The sequence below is a fragment of the Carcharodon carcharias genome, chromosome 16 (genome assembly GCF_017639515.1).
Source record: "Carcharodon carcharias isolate sCarCar2 chromosome 16, sCarCar2.pri, whole genome shotgun sequence".
NCBI classification, from domain to species: Eukaryota; Metazoa; Chordata; class Chondrichthyes; order Lamniformes; family Lamnidae; genus Carcharodon; species Carcharodon carcharias.
Window position 1 is genome coordinate 111,106,262 of NC_054482.1, and position 25,039 is coordinate 111,131,300.

The following is a 25,039-nucleotide window of genomic DNA, read 5'->3' on the forward strand; positions in this document are numbered from 1 at the left end:
ATCTCTCCTGTCCTCCCTCCCTCCCTCCCTCCTGGCTCTCTAAATGGGATTGGTTTGACGTTGGTTTAATGGGACTTCTTCAAATTTAGAGACCACCCAATCTGCCTGCAAGGATCTGGTGTAGTCCTTTGTAATTCCTGCTTCAATGACTCAGCAGCCTGCATCCTCCTCCATGACGTTGCTTCGGGGGGCGATGAGTGGTTTCTTCCAGTCCTCCCCTGGTGCAGTATATCAGATTACATCTCCAGCTCTCTTTCTCTCCCTCTTTGGCAACACTGTCTTTGCGAAGTGCTGCCTCTTCCCTTTTTAAACTTTGCTGCTGGTGCTGCCTGTGAGTTTGTGAACTCTCTCCCTCACACACACTGACACATTGCACAGAATGCTCGCCAAAAGCATTGTCCCAGGGAACGCTTTGCAATCTGGAGCCCTCTTCGAGGCAAGAATGAAATGAAGAATGAAATCACCCTAGCTGTAATTCTGTAGCTGTTCTGTTTTTAAAGTGACCTTAGGGCATCAAAATGCTTCAGACTGATCTTCTCCCCCACCCCCCCCAACCCCAACCCAATCCTTCCTCCCGTTCTTCCTCTCGCCTGGAAACCTTTTTAATATCCCTTTCATTACTTCAGCAAGTTTGAAATAATTTCATTTCTGGAGAGCAGGTAAGTGCACGGGACCACCCCCATTCTGCCTGCAAGGACCTGGTCCTTTGGCCTGGTTCCTCTTCCAAACGCCAATAATTCTAGACAGTAACTTGGGCAGGGTAAAGGCGCAATTCAGAACAGCGTTCCCTTTCAGCAAAGAGTAGGAATGAATATGAGCTTTAGAAAAATCAGCAGCACTGGGGTTCCCCCCTCCTCTAGCTTGGATTTCTCCTGATGCACTGTCGATTTGCCGGCAGGTGTGTGGAGGGGTTTTATTGCACCGTGTCAGGAACTATATTGAAAACCAATTATCACAGTTTCGCTGAGAAAAGGAGTTACCAAAGGGGCTTAGAGAAATGGAAATTCAGATTCTCAATGTGATTTTAAAAAAAAATCATTCTCGGGATGTGGGCTTCTCTGGCTGGGCCAGCATTTGTTGATTGTCTCTAATTGCCCTTGAGAAGGTGGTGGTGAGCTGCCTTTTTGAACCGCTGCAGCCTGTGTGGTGTAGGTACAGCCACAGTGCTGTTAGGGAGGGAGTTCCAGGATTTTGACCCAGCGTTGGTGAAATAGTCACAAGTTAGGGTGGTGAGTGGCTTGGAGGGGAACTTGCAGGTGGGGATGTTCCCATGCATCTGCTGACCTTGTCCTGTTAGAGGTCATGGGTTCGGAAGGTGCTGTCAAAGGAGCCTTGGTGAGACGCTGTGAGTGGGCCATCCACTCTCCACGAGTTCCTTTATGATTACATCAGTCTAGTCTCGCCCAGATATCCTTCAGTCGGCAGAGCAGCAGTCTGTTAGGTTGTGTGTGTATGTGTGTGTGCGTATTGTTTAAAAAGAGCCAACACTAAATTACTGGCAGTTATCGGTAGTATCAAATGTTGGCTGTAAATTCAGGCACATTCCTGCAGTACAGAAAGATGACTGCAACTATCTGATTAAAAAGCCTTGGCTGCTGAGCAACTGAATGTTACCATAGCAATCAGTGATGAAATGTGCAAGGAGTGAGTTAATTAAATCTAGCCCATTTGCTCGTTTCGTGACACTTAGTTTTACTACGACAGATAGACACCATCCACAATAATATTGACTTGGACAAAAAAAAAACTTCTTGGAACGAGCATTAACTCAATTGCCTCTTCCCCATGTTGCTTCTGGAGCAGTTCCACACTGCACTTTGTATCCTTGACGCGACCTTTAGCCTGCACAGAAATGTTTTGCTTCTTGTTTCCCTATTGCTGGGAAGAGCTGACTAAAGTACTTGCTGCTTTCCAGTCCTGTGCTGCTTGTTTGCTCTTGTTTGGGGCCAGCTACAGCTCTGAACTGACAGAGTGTACTGCCCTCTTCAGACCTTAGCACAAAATAACACACTGTTCTTGTGCAACTTGTCCATACCACAACGAAGACAGAGCAGTTTGTTGAAATTGCACAGATCTTAAGTTAGGCAAAGGCATTAAGGGATATGGGGGAGAAAAAAAAAACAAGGTAAATCGAATTGAGGTACAGATCAGCCATGAGTGGTAGAACCAGCTCGAAGGGGCTAAATGGTCCATCCCCCTCCCTGTGAATGGTGCAAGAAGCTCGGGGGGGTGGGGGGGGTGGTGGCTGAATGGTCCACTTCTGCCCCCTGATGAATGGTGGAGCAGGCTCGAGGGGCTGAATGGGCTACCTCTGTTGATGTGTAACGGTTGATGTGTGCTGTTCTATCATTAATTGTGAAGTGCGTTGTCGAGACAAATCACCGTGCAGGTGAACGGAACGCTCTCGGTGGATAATGTTACCGTTGTGTAATTTTTATGCGGGCACAGAAAGGTTTCATAAATTGAAGGTGACCGTCCTTGGATTAATCTTTTATACATGTTTGTCTTCTCTGCTTTGCAGGACTGTTTGACATTCCAACAGGATGCTGAGGCCCACAATTTCTAAAACGTGGTAAGTTCCAGCTCTGCATTTTAAAACTGATCTGAATATATAATAATTTAGATAAAGCGATTCACCTTTCTGTGGATGAACACGCTGGTTATGAATGATCTCGGATGGAAGATAGGTATTTTTGTCTTAGTCAAAACCATAAAGCAATTATTCTTGAATATCATGGATCTCTCTTGGGAAGGGGAAGGCACGCCTTTAGTTGTCATGCAAGTTTTTGGTTCATTTCTCGAAGGTAATATTCATCTTAATTAGCAAAACAATTAATGGCTTCTTACTGCCTTCACAAGAGGGAGTTTGTGCGCTGCACACTAATTATCAGTGCTGGATTATCCCGATATTGGAAAGTTCCCGTCTTGCTGGCCAATTGTGGAAGGCATTCTTTAACTGCAGGTCCATAAACCTCCTTGCCATATATGTACCCTCTTGAGATAGGGCACTGAGCGCTTGGCGATGAGTAGCTGTCCCATTTAGTCTGTCACCATCATGTCACTGGACAGCGTGCCAACTTCAGTGTTACTATTTCTATTTTTGAACACACACATGCATGCACATATACACACAAACACACAGACACAGGAGTTAATAGAGCTACAGATTACTTTCATTACATAGAAGACATCACCAACTGGTTTCTTAGTCATAATTTATATTTTTCAAAAAAGGTTGGAGAGCCCCGAAGGTCAGGACCTTCTCAGCTCCCCGTCCTTTTACTTAAATACCCACGTACTTATCAATTATGAGAATTGCAATGCTCCCCTAGATTGTGAATGGGTTAATAAGCGTGTACAATTCCCCTGGAAGGCATATGGAGTATTTGAGAATGTGATCTTACGACAGCACCAAAAGAAACCTTGAGAGGCAATTACAGCCCTCCTACAATCAGTTTTGAATTTTTGGCGACAATAACATTGTTTCTGGGTGAGAACCCTTTAGATGACAAAAGATGCCCTGTGCCTGGTCTGGAATAGTTTGTTACTCGCCATTCAAATGGTGCGATTGTTTAGATGGGGTTATATTTTGTATGTGACAGGCCACGAATGATGTACAGTAAACACGTCTGTTGCTTTGCTTATTAGCCCGGAGGGACTGTCATCAAACAAGGAGCCCGCAGTCTTTTAATGGTGTTCAGGATGACAAAGTATTGTAGTGTTTACAATAACCAGCATGGGCCAGAGCATGCTGCTGAACAGTGTTATGAAGGAGAATAAGCAACATCTACTTAGCAATGTTAGCGCTATTCCTCCTGTAGCAACAATGCCTCACATTTATGTAGTATCTAATGGTTCAGGACATCCCAGAGCACTTCTCTGCTGATGAAGCACTTTCTGCAGTGTAGTCGCTGGTTGTCATGTAGGAAATGTGGCAGCCAATGTGTGCACAGCAAGCTCCCACGAAGAGGATGGTGGAGGGATAAATACTGGCCAGGAGACCAGGAGAACTCCCCCGCTCGATATGGGATCTTTTATGCCCACCTTAGAGGGGAAAATGGGAGCTTGATTTAACATGTCACCTGAAAGATGATGCCTCCGATGGTGTAGTGCTCCCTCGGTGCCACTCTTGATGTGGCCTTGCAGATTTTGCTTCCCAAGTCTTTATGTGGGACTTGAACCCACAACCATCTGAATTAAAGGCAAGAGCGCTACAAATTGTGCCACAACTGGGATCTTAGGTGCCTTACTAGATTTAAGAAAAACCATCCCATGCCATTTTGCAGACGTGCAAAGAAGTAAACTAAAAGCCCAGTAAGGAAGGAGATATCAGGTGGGTCCCAGGCCTACAAGCCCTCCCCAGCGCCGACAGCTGGGGCCTGGAAGAGGCTCAGACAGCTGAAGCCTGAGATGGGCTCGGATGGCCCTGTGAGCGGTAGTCCTGGTGATGAGCCAGCGGTGGTTGTAATCTAACAGCCAACGTTTGTCAGGTCACCATGATTCAGCACATTTCTTTCTACACGGCGTTCTGTCCTGAAGCTGAGGGGCAATCAGAGGCAGAAACACTTAACTGAGGCACAGGCAGGACGTGAATCAATGGCTCGGTAAGGATGTTGGCGCTCTCTCCCCCCTTGCAGAACTAGACTGCCTCCAGTGCCACTTTCTGAGGACTTGCATCATTAGTCTTTCAGTAGTGAACTGTTGTCAATAGTTTGGACTTTGACTGGTCCATTGATTACACATTGTGCATGTTTATTCTGAACCATGAATGAAGATTGATTCACTTTCTATGACTGCACCCATCAACAAGTTCAGATTCTTTAGGAAATGATTTGAAACGGCTCCTGATTTTCTTCAGAATTGGAGTGGAGCATGAATATATTTTGCATTTATTTAACTGTTAACCTGCTGAAGGGTAACATTTAAATCCCAAAATAAAACTTTAAACTTTGATTTTACTTTCCCATCTGTTGGATCAGATGTTAAACTAAGCTCCCGCCTGCTCTTTCATGTGGACGCAAACGATCCCGAGATATTATATCAAAGAAGAACAGGGGAGTTCTCCCTTGCATCCTGGCTTACACTTATTCCTCAACCAACATCACTAAAACAGATTATTTTGTCACCATCACATTACTGTTTTTGGGAACTGGCTGTGCACAAATTGGCTGCCAAGTTTTCTACACTATAACAGTGGTTATGCTTCAAAAGAATCATTGGCTGTAAAAACATTTTGGGATGTTGTGTAAGGTGCTAGACAAATAAAGAAAGAAAGATTTGCATTTATATAGAACTTTTCACAACCACCGGATGTTTCAAACAGATCTAATGAAGTGCTTTTGAAGTGTAGTCGCTGTTGTAACATAGAAGATGTGGCAGCCAATTTGCATTTAGCAAGATCCCACAAAGAGCAATGTGATAATGACCAGATAATCTGCTTTTGTGAGTTTTGATTGAAGGTTAAGTACTGGCCAAGACAACGGGAAAGACTCCCCTGCTCTTCGGAATCTAAAATGCAAGTTTATCCTTTCTTTGCACTTCATGACTGCTTAGTGAACTTAGGAATGCAGAAGACCAGCAAAAAACTATCAAGGTCCTTCTTGTACTGAAGAATGGTTTGTGAGAGGCTGGAAATAGGTTGATAGTTTAAAGTGCGCTGTTCCCATCTAAGCTAAGTGGTGATGGTTTTATGAAGGCTATGAAGCACTTTGGAATGTTCTGTTATTGTAAAAGGAATTTTATAAATGCAACAAATGTCTCTCTTCCGCACACTCTCTCTTGCACTACTTGCTGGGGCACCATTTCACTCGTACTAGTGGGCTCCATCACACCAGCAAGGGTGGTGCTTCTGCCCTTGTGAGGAAGCGTTGAGGGGCTATTTGAACTGACAGTATGTCATAGCCATGCCCAACCTGTTTTTTTTGGCTGATGTTCTGTGTACCTGAACAAGAGTTGCTGCAGTCGATCAGGGCTGGGAATTTCCATTTCACCAAGAGCCAGCGGCCTGTATCAGAAAGATCCATGCACGTCCATGCTGTAATTTTTCGGCTGTCACCATTATAAAGGGGCCGGGAGCGTAGAATCTCCTGACTAGCACCTGGAGCATCAAAGTGGAAAATCCCACCCAACGACGGGACCTTGGCTGATTTTTTTATTTTCTCCGTTTCTTCCCTCCCATTAATTCCGTGGGGATGTAGCCTTAGTCGTTTTTCAATTCCGCTACAGCTGCTCCAACTAAAAGATAAGCTGACTCAGCACTGACCGAGTGTTGAGCCTGAGATCCTTTGGCCACGTGTGACTCTGTTGTGCATCGCCGTTGGCAACTGAACAATTAGAGGAGGTTGCACGTATCAAATGGAGAACTTTTTATGGAAAATATAGTGAGTGTGAGTGATCCATTTGCAAATAGTGACGTTATCCCTGCACTGATGTCCGAAACCTCTGGGGCCAGCTTGGTTGAATAATCTGGAATTTAGGCGTTCGCTCAAGATATTTATTTTTTAAGTCATTCTTGGGATGTGGGCATTGCCAACATTTATTGCCCACCTTTGGTTGCCCACATAGGTGGTGGCAGGAAAGTGGCAAGCAGTTTGAGACAACTGAGCGGCTTGTTGAATCTAGTGGTTGAGCCAACCACTAGAACCACAAAAAGAGAGAGTTTCCACTTACGCAACATCAGATGCCAAAGTGCTGAACAGCCAATAGAGTACCGTGGAAGCGTAGTCACTGTTGTGATGTAGGACACATGGCTGCCAGTTCGTGCAAAGAAGCTCCCACAAACAGCAATGTGTTAATAACCAGATAATCTTCTTCAGTGATGATGGCTGAAGAATAAGTATAAGCCAGGACGCTGGGAAGAACTGCCCTGTTTTTTTTCTTTAAACTAGTGCCTTGGGAATCTTTCACATCCAACCAAGAAGACAGACTTGATTGGCCTTGATTTAATGTCCCACCTGTAAAACAGCACCTCCAACAATGGAGCACTCCCTCAGTCAGCTTAGATTTTGTGCTTCAGTCTACGTGAGTGGGATTTGAACCCATACTCTTCTAGCGCAGGAACAAGAGGGCTACCAAGTGAGATAAGGCTGGCATGCAGATTTACTTCCCTTAGTGACCATGAGTGAATCAGTTGAGATTGCTGGCAGTAGTTTAAAAAAAAAGAACTCCATTTTCTATGGTGGGATTTGAACTCATGTTCTTCTGAGACTATTAGCCCAGTTCTCTCGATGACTAGTGTAGTGACACAAACAGCACACTACAGTGCTGAGTTAGCTGGTCGCTACTGGGTGGTCCTTGGGTCACTTTCTTTGACATTGGGTCTCTTGTGGACATCGGTTGGGAACCCAAACAAAAAAATTTGGTTTTTGACATATTCGACTATCCGTAAGCAGCCACCATCTAGGCTTGCACCATTAGGACCGGGCTTAAGGCCCCCAGCTTGTGAGCACAGGCCTCACCCATCTGGCTGCTGGCAGCAGAAAGTTGTTGGATTCATTGAGGAAGCATCAGCCTTAGGCCGTTCAGCAAGTCTGCTTTGTGGTGTTGCTGGTGGCTGTGTGGGAAACTGGCAGTATTTGAGCAGCATAAAAGAAGCGAAAGAATGACCACTTGGCAGAGCTACTGGAGGACTGTTGGCAGCTGTGGTCCAATATCCTAGCAACAAGTCAGGAGAGAAGGTCAACACAAGGCGGGAAACAAAATTGCCTTTTTATCCTTTAAGCATCTATTCAAGAATTATTTGGAGCTGTTATGTCAAAATAAAAATATGAGATTGGCTGCAGTACATTACATTTCAAAAGTATTTCAGTGGCTATGAAAAGATTTGAGATGTCCTGAGGATGCGAGGGGTGCTATATAGATCCAAATGCTACCGTAAGGGAAGTAAAGAAATATGGAAAGAAAGACTTGCATTTGTATAGTGACTTTCACAACCCCAAAACCTCACTGTGCTTTACAACCACTTGAAGTATAGGGGAGAATTTTCTCCCCGCCCAAGCCCCCCCCCACCCCCACCGCCAACCTTAAAGCTGGACGGGCAGTCCAGACAAGTGCCTCACTTAGTTGATGAGTGGCCTTAATAGGCCTTTGATAGTTCGGCCGGCGTGCAGCCAACTCGGGTACGCGCCCGCCGAACTGAAGGTTGGAATGACGCGCGGTGATGTCGGGACATACACCCGACGTCACTATGCGTCATTTGACACATCAGCGGGCTGAGCCCTCTCCCGCACACTGAATGGAAGATTCAGGCCATAGTCGCTGTTGTAATATGGGAAGGTTGGAAGTCAATTTACACGTAGCAAGCTCCCACAAGCAGCAATAATCAGATAATCTGTCTCTTGTGATATCTGAAGGATAAATATTGGTCAGGACATCAGCAGGAACCTGCTACAAAAACAAAAATAGCTGGAAAAACTCAGCAGGTCTGACAGCATCTGTGGAGATGAACACAGTTAACGTTTCGAGTCAGTATGACTCTTCATCAGGAGGAACCTGCTGTTCACCTTATAATGCCATGGAATCTTTTACATCTGCCTGAGAGAGCGGACAGCTCCTTGGTTTTAATGTATCATTGGAAAGTTGGCACCTCCCAAACTCCCTTGGACTTTGTGCATAGTCTGGTAAGTGGAGCTCGAACCCATGAGTTTTTGACTCAGGCGAACGATGGCTGACAGTTTATCATGAGGTCGGGATGCTCCAAAGTGCTGCACATCTGTAGAGCCCCATTTGAAGTATAGTTGCTGCTGTTCTGTGAACAAACAAGCTGCAATGTATGCCCAGCAAGATCTCACAAACAGCAAATGAGGGGTTGGGTCGGTTGATCTATATTTTTTCAATGATGATCGTTGAGGGATAAATATTAGTCACAACACTGCTTCAAACAGTGTGATGGAATCTTTTACCTCTGTTTGGTGCAGCCTTGGCTTAATGTCTCATCGAAAAGGCAGGAGTTGTGCCACTCCCTCTGAACTTGTACGATTGCTGTGTGTGTGTGTGTGTGTGTGTGTGTGTGTGTGTGTTTGAGTCATGGAAACCTAGTCTACATTCACTGAACTAACAGAAGACTATCCCAGTGAAAATAGAATGTTACTGTTCAGGACTACTCTGAGTGCTAAAATTATGGTTAATTTAATGGTTAATGGCTGTAATGGTTAAACTACGAGGGCAGGTTACATACACTAGGCTTGCAGTCATAAGAATAAGAGTAGACCATTAAGCCCCTCGAGCCTGTCTCGCCATTCAATGAGGTCATGGCTGATTTGTGACCATACGTCCCTTGAGTATAGAAGATTAAGGGGTGACCTAGTTGAGGTGTTCAAATTGATTGAAAGATGTGTTGGGACAGATAGGGAGCAACCGTTTCCTCTGGTAGGGTTGTCCTTAAGAGTACAGCCTTAAAATTAAAACTAGGTCAATCATGGGTGATGTAAGAAAGCACTTCATCAACTGAATGTTAGTGGAAATCTGGATGCACCATGGTCTAACTGAACGGTAGCAGACCCAGACTCAGAAGGGCTGAATGGCCTGCCCTGTTCCTAGTTACATGACAAAAACGGTGAGCACCAAATGGGTTAAGAAATTTGACCTGGTTTCTTTGTGCAAATGGATGAAATCTTTGCCATCTTATCTCAATTTGTTTCCAAACTGCTGAGCAAATAGTTATTGATTTTTGAAGTTAATTTTTTTCCAGTGATTATTACACTTATTACACTGCGCTCCAGACGCTTGAGTTTGGTTTGCATGGCAGCTGACATCTGCTGCTGCTGGACAACATGAAGGATCCACTTCACACTAACCTTAACCGGATGGTCGTCAAACTCGTGCCCCTGGTGACTCGTGTCACAGAACGGATACCGGCTTCACTGGTATGCAAAGGATTTTACTTCAGTATGAATGCTTTTTAGCATGGTTTTCTGCTGTGAACCTCTGGGTTAGTTTTTGACATCTTTTCACTCGATTAAGTCGAATCTTGCAGCGCAGAAGGAGGTCTTTCGGCCCATTGTGACGGTACTGACCCTCTGAAAGAACGATACAATTCGTTCCGCTCCCTGGCCGGGATTTTCCGGTCCCGCTTGGAGGCTGGAATTGTTGTAGGCTGGATGGGAAAAATTTGGAGAGCGGCCAAAAGCTAATCGATGCCGGCTGCTGGGAACGGAGTTGGGGGGGGCTGGAAAACCCCGGCCCCTGATGCTCAGCCCCTATAGCTGTCCGTTTTTTTTTTAATGTCCTTTTGACATTGTTAATCAGTTTCCTTTTGTGAATTATTACTGAATCTGCCTCAGCCACGCTTTCAGATCCTCATAGCCCGGAGAGTAACAAAATGTCTCCTCATTTAGCTCCTGGATGTTTTGCCAATTAACTTCCACCTGTGTCTTCTGCCATTGGAAATAGTTGTTTTCTATTTACTCTGCGTTTGTGGCATCTTGCTGTGCACAAATTGACTGCCGTGTTTTCTACGTTACAAACAGTGACTACGCTTGAAAAGTACTTCATTGGCTCTAAGGTGCTTTGGGATGTCCTGAGGCAGTGAAAGTAGATATATAAAGGCAAGTCTTTCTTGCTTTCAAATTCTTGCCCAGCATTCCCACTGCCTCGGCAGGATCTTCCAGGTTCTCCCTGCCAGCGGGATTCACCGGTGCCACTGAAGTCAATGGACTTTTGGCTGGCTCACCACACTCACTGTGTTGGGGCCGGAAAATCTCGGCCTCTGCATTGACCAACCTGTGGACCATAATTTTGAGTCTGTCAAGTGAACCTCCCCTTAACCTTCCGGCTATTATCATTCTGTTTTCCAAAGATTCGTTCTCGAGATGCCAGCATCACCCGCAAGGCTGGCATTTATTGCACCGACCTAATTACTTTCCAGAAGGCAGCGGCAGCCAGGTTTTGAGCATCGCTGAGAAAAGAAACATGTTGAAGCTTTTCATCTTGCACTCATCAGGATACTTCGCAAAGTGTCCGGAACTTTGCAGAGTGTCCTGATGAGTACAAGACGAAAAGCTTCGACGTGTCCCTTTTTTCAGCAATACCCAAGTAGCCAGATTCTTGAACCACCACGATGCTAGATGTTAGACTGAGAGTTACAGGATTTTGAGACAGCCATGATGAAAGGAAGAGTGATATATTTCCGAGTCAGGATGCTGTGTATCTCCAGCACAGAACTGGGGTGCAGCCTCCTACAGTCCAAATAGAAAACTGCTGAGACTCGCTGAGAGAGGGTGCCAGGAAGAGCCAGTGATAGAAAACTTGCACTCGGTCACCCAGAGGCAATTGTCCAGTGGAATTTGCCTGAAGGCATGCTGCGCTGTTGGACTTGCCAGCTTTTCCAATCAGGCATTAACCGAGGCGCCATCTGCCTTCTCAGGTGGATTAAAGCTCCTGTGGCACTAGTTCAAAGAGCAGGGAGTTCTCTTCAGTCTCCTGCCAATATTTGTCCTTCAACCAAAGTTGCTCACAGAGATCCAGATAATTTGGTCATTATCATATCGCTGTTTTTGGGTGCTTGCTGTGCGCAAATTGGCCTCCGCATATCCTACATTACAACGGTGACTACACTTGAAAAGTACTACATTGGCTCTAAAGTGCTTTGGGGCAGCCAGTGCAAATCGTCATATAAGGGCAAGTCTTTGGTTCCCTCTTACTGCTGCCCAGCATTCCCACTTCCTGAGTTGACCATAGATCAGTCTCGAGGTAAACTGCTGCGTGATTTTCGCATTTGGATTGGGTGCAGTATGAATAGTTCAGGCACCTGCCATTTCATTTTGCAGAATTTCTAGTGACAACAACGCTTGAATGGGTTTGAAATTGGGCTCTTTCAGCCCTCTTAGATGCCGTATAGTAGTTTTTTTTATTATTATGGATTTGTAAAGTAATTTATGATGCAGCAAACAGCGGTGCTTGCTTACCTGTCTCGACTCTTATGTGATCGCATTTCAGTGTAATCGGCGAAGCAGCCCGGTAACCATTAGAATGATTAATGTGGACGCGTTGCTGCAAAACAGTTGCAACAAGTGGCAAAGTGGGTAATGGTTTGTGTTCACTCCATCTCATTTGTAACGTACTAATTTGTAATTTTTAGGGTTCCTTCTCTCCTCCATCCCAAAGCGTTGCCCTCCTGCTTGAAAATTCTTGGCTTATTAAAAAAACAAATTGTTTTTTATTAGACATTTATTGCTGAACGATAATAAAAGCGAGAGCTTCAACATGTTATTCAGCCGATAAGAATTTGTGACACTTTTGATATGCCAGGTGTGACTCTTGGTCAATATTTGAGGTGGCCTGTTTAAAGATAGGTGCCTGGAGAATGCACGGTAGGGCATGTTATTAAATTAAATGTCCCAGAAACAGGGAGGATGTCAATTGAAGTCAGGGGCTACACCCAAAGGAGATTAAATCTTTACAACCTTTAGTTCCAATATACAGGTGTATTCTCCTTCCTGTGGATGTTGTTTGCTCTTTAGTATAATTGCAGGTTACTGGTTGCATGTGAAACCTCACAGCCACCCCCACTGCTCCACTGCTCACCTGCGGATGTTGACTCACACTGAAGTGTGGTTACAATAAGTGTTCCACTCGCATGGCCAGTCTTTATGGCTGATCCCCTACTCCTGAACCCAGTTCCGTCCTTCCTCTGTTTATACACGGAGTGGCATGGACACATGCACCTACACATATGTAGGATCTTAGAATGGCTACAGCACAGAAGCAGGCCATTTGGGCCATCGTGTCTATACTGGCCCTTTGTAAGAAAAAAATCACTCTCGTCTTTTACCCATAGCCCTGTAAATCTTCCCTCTTTGGGTAATTATCCAATTCTCTTTTGGAAGCAATGATTGAACCTGCCTCCACCATGTGTCAGGCAGTGCATTCCAGATCCTAATCGCTCACTGCGTAAAAAAGGTTTTCCTCATGTCGCCATTGCTTCCTTTGCCGATTACCTTAAATCGTTGTCTCCTGGTTCTCGATCCTTCCACCAAAGGATCCTTACTTTGCTCAGACTCACAAATACAATCACATGCATAAACACACACAAAAACAAGAAGTAGGAGTAGGCCATTCAGCCCTTCAAGCTGGCCCTGCCTTCCAATATGATTATGGCTGATTTTCTACCTCAACATTACCTCCTACGCTATCCCCAAATCTCTTAATTCCCTTTAGTATGAAAAATATACATACATAATGTTACATGTGCATACAGGTTCCAAAACTGGCCAATTGATTTTTTCCTGAGCTCTGAATTTATTTCTCCCTGTTGCTGAAATCTATGGCAATAGTCTACAGGCCATGCAACCGAGGTTGGCTATCCCCATTCAGAAATTGATCCTGGGGCCTTCCGAGTCTAAGGCACTGAGGCCAAACGTAGCACATTGACTGCTAAAACACCCCACACAACGCTATCAAAACCTTCATGTGGGAACTGTATCGCAGGCTTTAATATTAATGGTTAATCATTTTGCATTGTTCTGTCTTGTAAGCTGTGCTGTTAGGAAAGAGTGATTTAGTAAATGGTTGACAGTGTCATCCCATTGGCATCTAATAGCATCCAAACCACAACACGTTAATTATTTGCTTGCAGACGTTGCTAATTAGCAACATAATGGAAAAACTGGTGAGCACTTCTATAAGTTTGTCACACCCCTGGCACAGAGGTAGTTCATAGCACCCCGAATATTGAGCCTTCTCAGCCACCCTGGCTCAACTCCACACTGAGTGGTACATTTACCGATTAAGCCACTGTGGGAGCTGTACTCTAACCCTTGTGAGAGTGGTATGTCAACTGCATTAGGGTTAAACTTGCAGAATAAACCCTTGTAATCCTGGGATACTGGCTCAGAGCCAGGGTAAATCCATTCCTTGCCTTGAAACAGCTGTCCTCCTGGCACTGATGTGGTGTAAACCCTTCTGGGCCTGAGACTGGTCAATGATCTAATTGTGATTTTGCAGTATGACGTACCAACACTTGCACGTGTATTTAGTTTAGTCAGTTAAGTGCGGCCCTATTGTGGTGTAACACATAATGAATTATCCTCGGAATGCATTGACCTTATAGTGTAGACGAAAGGGTGCGTATTTCAACTGGAAGGAGGCCCAGTTACGATGTTGGGGATCATTAAAAGTTTAGAGGTGTCAGCTTGGCTCAGTTGGTAGCCTTCTCGCTTCCGGGTCACAAGGTTATGGGCATGTATACCAGCCCAGGACTACAGCACACCATCCATCTTCTTCATCTGTTTTCTGCCTTCCTTTCTTTGGCAGAGAGGTTCCACTTTGGCCGCAATTAGGAAATTGCCGCCAAAACGCGCTTGAAATTGCAGATTTCAAGTTTCCGTCAACATTAATTTGCACGTTCATGACTAATTCTTCCTTGGGACAAAAGGTGATAGAAAATAATGGGTCCTTCTCTCCACACCTCCCCCCACCCCCCCCCCACCCCCGTTTTTTAAAAGTGTTCCTTTTATGAATGATGCAGTTTTATTAATACAGCTGAAAGTGGGTCTATTATCTCAAAAAAAATACTTTTAATAAGTGTGTCCAGTCCTTCATTTATGAATAGCTTGATTTAAAACGATTTAAAAATAACTACACCGAACCATTTAATAGTTGGTGTTTGTGAGTCAGTTTCTCTTTTCTAAATTCATTTTATGGGATGCAGGCATCACTGGCCAGCAGTTATTGCCCATTCCTAATTGCCCTTGCCCCAATTGACCTAAATCAAGTCAGTTTTAAGGTGAAAAAAAAAATGCATTTTAAATGTGCTGACTTGTGCCTGTGTGTCTCAGAGAATGAAGGTAACTTGCAACACCTTCCCAAACCAGCAGGATTGCTGGAATCTTGACCTGTGGGTGTGGCCAGTTTTGTGGCAGAGCTGACCTGGATGAATTGGAGCATGGGTCAGTGTAAATGGTGGCGGAAAACATGAACCCCTGAGTGACTTGGGCCTAACTGCTTCACGCTCAAAATTCCATGACCTTTCGTGCTGGTTTGGCCAATTGCGCTGGGCACAAAATCTTCAGAAGCTCTCTTCCCTGGCTCAGAATTGAGCGCCTGCTGCTGTGTAGGGAGCACATGGACCAATCCCGCAAACAGGAATGAGATGAATGGCCGGCCAGTTTCGTTCGGTTGGCTTTGTTCGAGAAGCATTTTAGAGCCAGGTTACAATATCTATAATAGCCACTTGAATAGGAAGAGAGGCCTTGGTTTAACAGCTCAGAAATTGCTAAATGGATAGCTTCAATAGCCAGTCAAATATGGAGGCTGTTACTTGCAACATCCTCAGTCATGAATTATGTGGTCAGCCTTGCAGGTAAAGATATGACATGACCTTCTTTTCATTACCTACATCATCCAGGTACATGAGTGTCCCTGAGAGGAATGCACCCCATAGTCACTGTAATGCTTCCAACAAAGGCTCCTCTATTGGCTTTTAGCCTGTTGTATAAATAAGGTATCATTGCCATGTGTACAATCAAAGTAGGTGATTTTGTAAAACAAAACAAAAGTAAAGGAGGAAAGAAAGACTCGCATTTACATAGCGCTTTTCACGTCTAACTGATGCCTCAATGTGTTTTACAGCCAAAGAACTACCTTTTGAAGTGTAGTCACTGTTGTAATATAGGAAATATGGATGCCAAATTGTGCAAGATCCCACAAACAACAATGTGATAATGACCAGCCAATTTGTTTTTTATGATGTTAGTTGGGGCCAGGACACCGGCGATAACTCGTCTGCTCTTCTTTGAAATAGCGCCGTGGGATTTTATATCCTCCTGATGGGGCAGATAGGGCTTCAACTGACGGGAAATAGTTTGACAGTATGAATGTGTTACAACAGGACAATTAAAAAGTCTGGGACATCAGTACCCACATCCACGTCACAGGTTCTCACTTCCATGTATCTTTCAAGATCTCTGTGCACTGCCGATACTGGCCTCTTGGACATTCTCAGTTTCCTTTGTCCCTCCATTGGTGGCCCATGCCTTCAGCTGCCTAGGCTCTTAAGCTCTGGAATTCGTTCCTTAAACTTCTCTCTCCTCTTTCAACACGCTCTCCTTAAAATCTACCATCTTTGAATTAGTTTTGGTTATCTCCTTATGTGGTTCCTTGTAAAATGTCATTTGATAACGCTCCTGTGAAGTGCCTGGGACATTTTGCTACTTTAGGGATGCAAAGTAAATGGATATTGTTGTGAATTGTACTGTATTAACATACCTTGTCATTGTGCACCTTCAAGAGTTAATTAGAAGTCTCCAGAGTGCCATAAAGATGCTAGGCCTCAGGCATGCGTCAGAAGGGCCCAAGATGATGTGTGTGTTGAGCACTCTAGGGCACTGATGTCTATGAGGTAAGTCTGGTTACTGAGATAATGGTCATTTAATGAGGACTCGAATCGTCAACTCTTTTCTTCTCCGCCGATGCTGCCAGACCTGCTGAGTTTTTCCAGGTAATTCTGTTTTTGTTTTGTCATTTAAAATTAGGTTGCCGGGAGGAGCAGTTAAGGCCAGGACACCAGATTCTTTTATTTAAAAAGACATATTGACTCTATCATGAGAAGAAGGCAAGGTTGATATTTTGAAAAGCTCAGATCAAATGGGACACAGGGTCTTCTTAAATCTGATCTCATATTGTGGTCTTATGCTCTCCCCTCTGTGAGGGACGCGTGTCAAACCCCCAGGATAAAGCTCATCAGTAGCAAGTCATTCAAAACGCCCACATTCGCTGAATGTCAAAATAAAAGAATCTTTAAAAATGGGATCAATTTGACTTGGATATAAACATACAAAATCTAGCCTTTTTATGTCTTAATACATCCTGTCTAGAAACTATATTTAATGGGATAATTCTGTTAGTCCATCAATCATGGAGTATGAGGTAAAATGCATTTGTCACATGCATTCTTACTTTGCCACATTATTTCTGTCATTAATTCATCTCTTGAAAAAGTTTGCAGTGTTTTAGAGTTTGTGAAGACTGTACCCATTATTTAATCATTAACTAATAAAGTGAGGGTTGGAGCTTCCCTTAAAGTGCTTGCAGACCACCCATGGCGTTGTTCTTGAGTTAAGTCAGACGATGTGTTTTTTTTTAAATGACGATGGCCTCGCACATCATGATTCTGCTGCTGAATTGGAGCAGTACCTAACATGTCCTGCTCCTTTAACGATACTTGGGTCCCATTGATTTAAATCCTGGTTTCTGTTAAAGCTTGAAACTTTGAAAATTTACAGCACAAATGTAACTGGTGCTGATGAGTAAAATTTGCAGGTTGGAAAAAAGATATATAGGAGCTTAGGTTTAGAAGCAGGAGTAGGCCATTCAATCCTTCGAGCCTGCTCCACCATTCAATAGGATCATGATCTGGTTGTGGCCTCAGCACCACTTTGCCACCGGTCGCATTTTCGCTCTTGACTCCCTTGTCTGTCTAAGACCTAATACTGAGTTGAATAAATTCAATGACCAAGCCTCCACTGCTTTTTGGGGAAGAGAATTCCACATACTAATGACACTTGGAGAGGAAAAAATTCTCTTCGTCTCTATCTTAAACAGTAAACCTTTTAGTCTTAAACTGTGCCCCCTGGTTCTAGTCTCTCCCACAAGTGGAAACATCCTCCTGGTATCTACCTTCAGATCCCCTCAGGATCTTATATGTTTCAATAAGATCACCTCTCATTCTTCTAAACTCCAAAGGGTATAGGCCCAACCTGTTCAACCTTTCTTCATAAGATAAGCCCCTCACCTGGTGAAAAAAGATGCTTGTAAATTTGTGGCTCCAGGTTGGATGAAGCCAGCATGAAATAACTGGATTTTCTTTTTCAGTAGAAAGACAAGTACATGGGTAAGACCCCTCCTGATGACACCTTATGCAATGAGCAGCTGAGCCATGGAGGTCAGAAAGATCTCCTGATTTTAAACCCTGGCTGTTAGCTGTGGAAGAGAGGTCTTGTGGCACAGTGGGTAGTGTCCCTGTCTCTGAACCAAAAGCTCTGGGTTCAAGTCCCACTCTACAAATTGATGGCCAGGGAAGGTGCCTTCATAACGAAGGTAAAAAGGTTGCGTATCAACTTGTAAATCCTTCCAGCATATACCAATGACAGACAGCAAGAGTGGGAGGGATTTGTGGTCAGCCATGTGATGGTGTTTTGGGCAGGAGGGGGGTTAATATAAACAACACTAGTTTCTCCTCACACCGCCCATCAGTAAAGAGAAAGATGTTTTTGTTTTGCTTCCCCTTTTATAAGCGGTAGCGTATCTCCAACTCCTTGGCTTGGTGTGATCAAATTCCTATTAATAACCCCACAGCAACCTTTAGATAGGATGAACTCAAAGGGTTAGTTTATTTGCACACACTCAAAATGGTGGAGTGTTGCCCCTTATGCACTCAGGCAGTAGAAGAGGGCTGGAGAAAAGAAAGATTTATAGGGCAAAGACCACAGAGTAAAGAATTATAATTTCACTTGGGTTCCAGAGTCCCAAATCAAAGTCCAATGAGGTATTCCTTCATGGAGGTCAGCATGTTGAAAACTGATGCCGGTTAATTCCATTTTCCGGTGGTGTTGAACTCATACGATGAGATAGGCATGCAGTGATGAATCAGTCTTCTAGGCGATGGTACAGGAATCCCAGTAGAAACAGTATAGATGGGGCCAGGTATTCACCCTGGGCAGAGCCTCTTTCCTGTGATGCTACTAGTTAACTGGTAAAATGGCAGTGTTTTCAACATAGCAAGGCAATATAACTGATTGCACCAGCTAAAGGTTCCCATCATGACCCCTACCTCTCCATATTGTCTTTGACACAAGAAGTGTATCCCTCATCTGGGACCCCGAGATGTTTAAATGTCTCAACCGTTAAAGGAACATTGCTGGGGCCTTGGCCCTCGCAGATGGGTAAACTCCGGTTGGTTAACCTGGGTTCGGAAATGCAGATGGCCTTTGTATAGTTCCTTTTGAATTTGGTCTGTGAAGCCCACAGGGGTGTTGTAAGTGTCTCTTCAGAGATACCGAGGTGTGAGTTTCCCTGATACTGCAGAAAGTTCCCTTTGCTTGAGGGTCACAGACAGACATAGCTTCAGCCATTTTAAAAGGTCTTTGTCCAGTTTTTAAAAAATTAGAAATATATAGTGTGACATCTTAATCCCCTCACAGAGGGAAAGAAAATTGGAACCTCTACCATTACTATCCATAGCTCTGGACCACGATACACAGGTAAAAGTGCATGTTGCCGGTGGGGCTGGGTGTGGTTGATTGGGTTGTCTGGATGGCTGGTGTGGACCAGATTAGTGCCAACAGTATGGGATTTGATCCCTGTTCTGGCTGGGGTGGATTTGGGACCGACCTCCTTGCCCTACCTGTGGTGGAGGTCGTGGTACTGTGGTTTGGAACTACATTCGGGCAGAGAACTGAAGAAGAAGACACATTCTGAGCTTTACTCGGGGTGCTATGTCATTTTTCAGTGCTCAGGGCTTGGTGTCGTTGTCGGGTTCAAAGTTGACCTCTACTACAAGAGCAGCTCTCTGCCCAAGGCAGTGGCCAGGCTTGCAGTTGGCCTCAGCATCTCTGGATTAGGGAAGGGAACAATCAGACGGAGTTCCTGCTTTGACTCTAATCTGGTCAATCCTGAGGGAATGGGGAGGCAGTGGTGTAGTGGTATTGTCACTGGTCAAGAAATCCTGAGACCCAGGGTAATGCTCTGGGGACCTGGGTTCTAATCCTGCCATGGCAGATGGTGTAATTTGAATTTAATGAAAATCTGAAATTAAACGTCTCTGAAACCATTGTTGGTTGTTGTAAAAACCCATTTGGTTCACTAACATCCTTTGGGAAAGGAAATCTGCTCTCCTTACCTGGTCTGGCCTACACGTGACTCTGGACCCACAGCAATGTAGTTGACTCTTCAAATGCCCTCTGAACAAGGGCAATGAGGGGCAATAAATGCTGGCCTAGCCAGCAATGCCCACATCCCATGAATGAAAAAAAAACTGTGAAGGTTGTGGTTATGCTGTTTTTCATGTTATACGACATTCCGATATTCATCAATCTGTTTGTAAATTAGGGCGAGGTAGCTTGTGACTTCAGGCATCTTTAGAACTGAATCCCAGGAAGAGACAATTAATGTGCTTGTTTCTCTATAATCCAAATTTGACTAAACAATTAGATACAGGAATACTCAACCTCTCTTAACCCAGACTCCATTTGGTCAGACTGCCTCCAACCGGTGACCCCATTGATGGATTGTCCAATGCATATTGTTAAGGGAATATCTCTAAACTGCACGCTTTCACTGCCATGAAGACTGGTGGGCACTGACTTGCGAAAAATTATTTTGATGAAGTTGAGCATTTACCACTTAGTGGTCTAAATGAATATACGGACTAACATGCTGTGACAATTGGGGAGCTCGGTGAAATTAAAGGCTCTGTCTACCCAAATATCAGGCAATTACCATTGACAATGTCCTGGACATTGCCTTTAGCTGCTTGGAATCAATTTTTTGTCTTATTAGTGTCCTCCTTAAATGAGGCTGGGTCTTGTAGTTCTGCTGACATTCCATCACTCAATGGCCTGCACAAAGCACGGCACTTATGTGAAAGAATGAATTGCATTTACATAGCACCTTTACGACCTCAGGATGCCCCAGAGTCCTTTACAGCCAATTAATTACTTTTGGGCTGACAAGTGGCAAGTAACATTCGTGCCATACAAGTGCCAGGCAATGACCATCTCCAACAAGAGAGAATCTAACCATCACCCCTTGGCATTCAATGGCGTCACTGTCACTGAATCCCCCACTATCAACATCCTGGGGGGTTACCATTGACCAGAAACTGAACTGGACTAGCCATATAAATACTGTGGCTACAAGGGCAGGTCAGAGGCTGGGAATCCTGTGGCGTATAACTCACCTCCTGACTCCCCAAAGCCTGTCCACCATCTGCATGGCACAACTCAGGAGTGTGAAGAAATGCTCCCCACTTGCCTGGATGAGTGCAGCTTCAACAACACTCAAGAAGCTTGACACCACCCAGGACAAAGCAGTCCACTTTATTGGCATCACATCCACAAAACATTCACTCCCTCCACCACCAACGCACAGTAGCAGCAGTGTGTACCATCTGCAAGATGCACTGCAGGAATTCACCAAGGCTCCTTAGACAGCACCTTCCAAACCCATCTACCATCTAGAAGGACAAGGGCAGCAGATGGATGGGAACACCACCACCTGGAAGTTCCCCTCCAAGCCCCTCACCATCCTGTCTTGGAAATATATCACCATTCCTTCACTGTCGATGGAACCAAATCCTGGGATGCCCTTCCTAACAGCGCTGTGGGTGTACCTACACCACATGGACTGCAGCGGTTCAAGAAGGCGGCTTACCACCACCTTCTCAAGGGCAATTAGAGATGGGCAATAAATGCTGGCCCAGCCAGCGAAGCCCACATCCTGTGAATGATTTCTTTTTAAATCCTGGCATCAGTCATGCAACCACATCCTTCTGACTCAGAGAGAAAGGTGCTATCCACTGAGCCAGGCTGACACCAAAATGCAATCCAACTGTAATTGCTGATATCTTGGTTGCTGACTATTAATATTTAATTTGAACTAATTTTCACAATCAGTGCCTGCTCTTTGGAAGGGAGATTTGTGGTGCTTCTGGTGACATTGAGCTTTATCCTGATGCCATTAATCATTAGTCAAAATGGGGCACTTAGTGATGCAAAGGCACATCTATGGATGCATGACCAAAATCGGTAGAGACAAGGGAAGAGAGCTGCAACATTGGGGAGGTGATTTTAATCTGATCTCACCTGTCAGGAAATAGAGGGGAAAGGGTTCACCGTTGGTTTTCCATTCTGTCTGATTTTACCCTTGACTGAAGGCAACAAGTGTAATGTTGAATGGGGCAGAGAAATCAGCCTTCCATAATAATCATAAAGGTTTAGTGCCTCTCCAGTAAGTTTCAAGTACCCCCATAATATCTCTGAATCAATCCCTAAATTCATTCAACAAACGTTTGGATTTACCTCAAGAAAGGGGGAGGGTTGCACTGTTGGTCATAATATTGAATTACCTTCAAAGTACCAGTTACACTGATTTTTTTTTGTTGATATTTTGTAAGCTTAACTTTTATTTCAAAATGGTTAATGTACATTTTGACTCGACATTGGACCTAGCTCGTGTTCAAGTTGATTCCTTGTCAGGTGACATCACAGTGTAATAAGATTGGTTTTGGCACTAGGTTATTCATTTCTTGAGCATCTTACGAAGTAGAAAGAGAGTAATGGATGCCTATGGGGAATTGTGAAGCTGTGGTACCTCTTTCTGTTTTGTTCTCTGTCTGTTTGGTCTTTGTGAGCCCCAGGCCCCTAGTCGCCATTGCCCTGAATCAAATCTCCTGGAAGTGCCACTAGCGTCTCAGGCACAAAGCTACATTCCAATTTTCTGCCCCACTGCAACCCGCCCACTCACCTCATGGCAGCACCTCAACAACTTGTACTTGTATCGCACTTATAAAGTGGTGAAGTCTAACCTTATATCCCCCTGACATTCAGTGACATTGCTGTTCCCCATCAATAACATCTTGGGTGTTACCATTGACCAGAAATTTAACTGGTCTGGCCATATAAATACTGTGACTACAAGAGCAGGTCAGAGGCTGTGAATTCTCTGGTGTGTAACTCACCTCCTGGCTCCCAAAGCCTGTCCACCAGCTATAAGGCACAGGTCAGGAATGTGATAGAATGGTCTTCAGTTGCCTTGATGAGTGCGGCTCCAACAACACTCAAGAAGCTCAGCACCACCCAGGACAAAGCAACCCGCTTGATTGATAGCCCTTCCATAAGCATTCACTCCCTCCACCACTGGCGTACCATGGCCGCAATGTGTACCATCTACAAGGTGCACTGCAGGAATTTGCCAAGGCTCCTTCAATAGCACCTCCCAAACCCATGACATCTACCAACTGGAAGGACGAGGGCAACAGGCGCATGGAGCACGACCAACTCAAGCTCCCCTCCAAGCCACACACTAGCCTGACTTGGAACAAGATCACCGTTCCTTCCTGGTCAAAATCCTGGAACTCCTTCCCTACAGCACTGTGGGTATACCTGCACCGTTTGGATTGCAGTGCAGTGGCTCAAGAAAGCAGCTCACCACCACTTTCTCAAGGGCAATAAGATGCCACGCAAGAGACTTCTTATAAAGTTAGGGTATATTTTCATCCTTAACACCTAGGCGGTAACCTGAAAGAACTTATCATCAGCCCATAACAAATTCAGTGAGATCAACAGCATGAAAATCAGACGGTTCAATAAGCAGTGGGCATTCTGCTCTGTCAGATTACCGGCTAGCCAGTGAAGATAAACCCACCCCATGTTACTAAAGGCAATAGGGGGATAGTTTGGAAATAGGAAGAGAAAAAGAGGAATCCTGAATTGGTGGGATCTGAGTGCCCCAAGGATCTATGCTGAGATGTTGCTTGAATTTTCAATTGAAGTAAATGACCTGGATTTGTTTTTTAGCAAGATAATTAATACTAAAGTTTGCCAATGCAGCAAAGAGGAGGGGAGAGGGCAGCATAACAAAACAAAAGGAATGTAAGAGATTGAAAGGGTCATTATAGGTTGGTTAACCAGTGGGCAGGGAGGCAGAAGGTGCAGTGAAGTGGAATGCTTTGGGTAAAAGCACAGTGAGAGGAATTATATCCTAAATGGTATAATTCTGGTTTGACTTAGCACAGCGCATATTGGATAGATTCATTTCCAGGGTAAATATTCCAATATTCATCATTTTCTGCTATTCACCGTGCCCAGGCAACCCAGTGGAAATCTAGCAAAATATCCTTAAAGATTTGTAACAGCGAGATCTAAAGAATAGATACCTGGATCTTTACAATTGGGAACGCAGTTAAGAGCCATTAGAAAGCAAATGGAATTTGGGGTTTGTTTCCCACTGGCCAATTTCCAGTTATGTTGCACATAATACAGTCAAGGTGATTTGCAGAATTCAAGTTGAGCAGGGTTAAAGGGTGCACAATAATTGAATTAGACCACCGAGGTAGAGGTTTGAGGGGCGAGGGGGAAGGAACGGGAGGAAAGAAGTACAGGTGGGGGACAGGGAGCAAGAGAGAAAGGACAAAGGGAGAGCAGGGAGGAAGAGATAGCACAGTGAAGGGAGATTGCGAGCACGGATAAGAGATTGTTACTTCAAAGCCTCTGAGCTTTGGTTTTCTTTGTCTTTTGTCCCTCTGCTTTCATGATAATGGACGGTGGTTCTGCTTTCTGCGGTTTCAATTCATTAATTATCTGAGTGGTATTCTCGGGCATTTCTGCTTGTTGTTTTCCACAATTCTCATTCCTTTCAAAGTGAAAATCATGTGTGGCAAATATCTGCTTGGAATGGCTCCTGTGGCCTCTGCAATTGCTGCTTATTTTGAAAGGCAAATGCAGGAGGTTTACTCAAGGTACTCATTTGGGGCTATCACTTGACATCAGAAGGTGCCCCACTATAATGTTACATTATACGCACCACCTACCAATGCAGTATATTCAGGGCACTCGCCATTTTTAAAGCATTTGGCTGATGGAAATTAATTGGAAGCAGCGTATGAATTTCGACAAGACATTGGCTAGGCTGCACTTGGAGGCTCCTCTGGAAGGATACCGCAGCCAATGAAAGCATCCGAGGAAGATTTGCTAGTGTGATAACTGGTCGCTGAGGTTAAATAGCTGGGACCTTTTCATTGGAATAGAGAAGATTAAAGGGACACCTATTTGAGGTGTCCCAAATTATGTAGGGTTTTGAGAGGGTAAATAGTGAAAGATAATTTGTGCTGGTTGGCAAGTCATTAATAAGGGAACTTAAAATTGGGATTACCACTGGAGGAAGGGGAGAATTTGGAAGATTTCATTCTACACAGCATGCCAGTAGAAGCCATCGATGCAGACTAACAGTGTTTGAATAATTATTTGAAAAGGAAGGATATAACTGAAAGGGCAGACAATCAGAATTAAAGGGAGTGGCTCCCGATAAAGAGATAACACAGACACGA

The 25,039-nt window shown here is 44.4% G+C and overlaps 1 protein-coding gene across 2 annotated transcripts in view; it reads left to right on the forward strand.

The window, feature by feature from the left end:
• The window catches only part of adgrl2a (adhesion G protein-coupled receptor L2a), a 639,330-nt gene that overhangs the window by 212,614 nt on the left and 401,677 nt on the right, over positions 1 to 25,039 (forward strand). For both annotated transcript variants that reach the window (XM_041208140.1, XM_041208142.1), the window contains exon 2: positions 2,522 to 2,572. The gene's annotated coding sequence lies outside the window, so the exon portion shown is untranslated. The remainder of the gene's footprint in view (positions 1 to 2,521; positions 2,573 to 25,039) is intronic.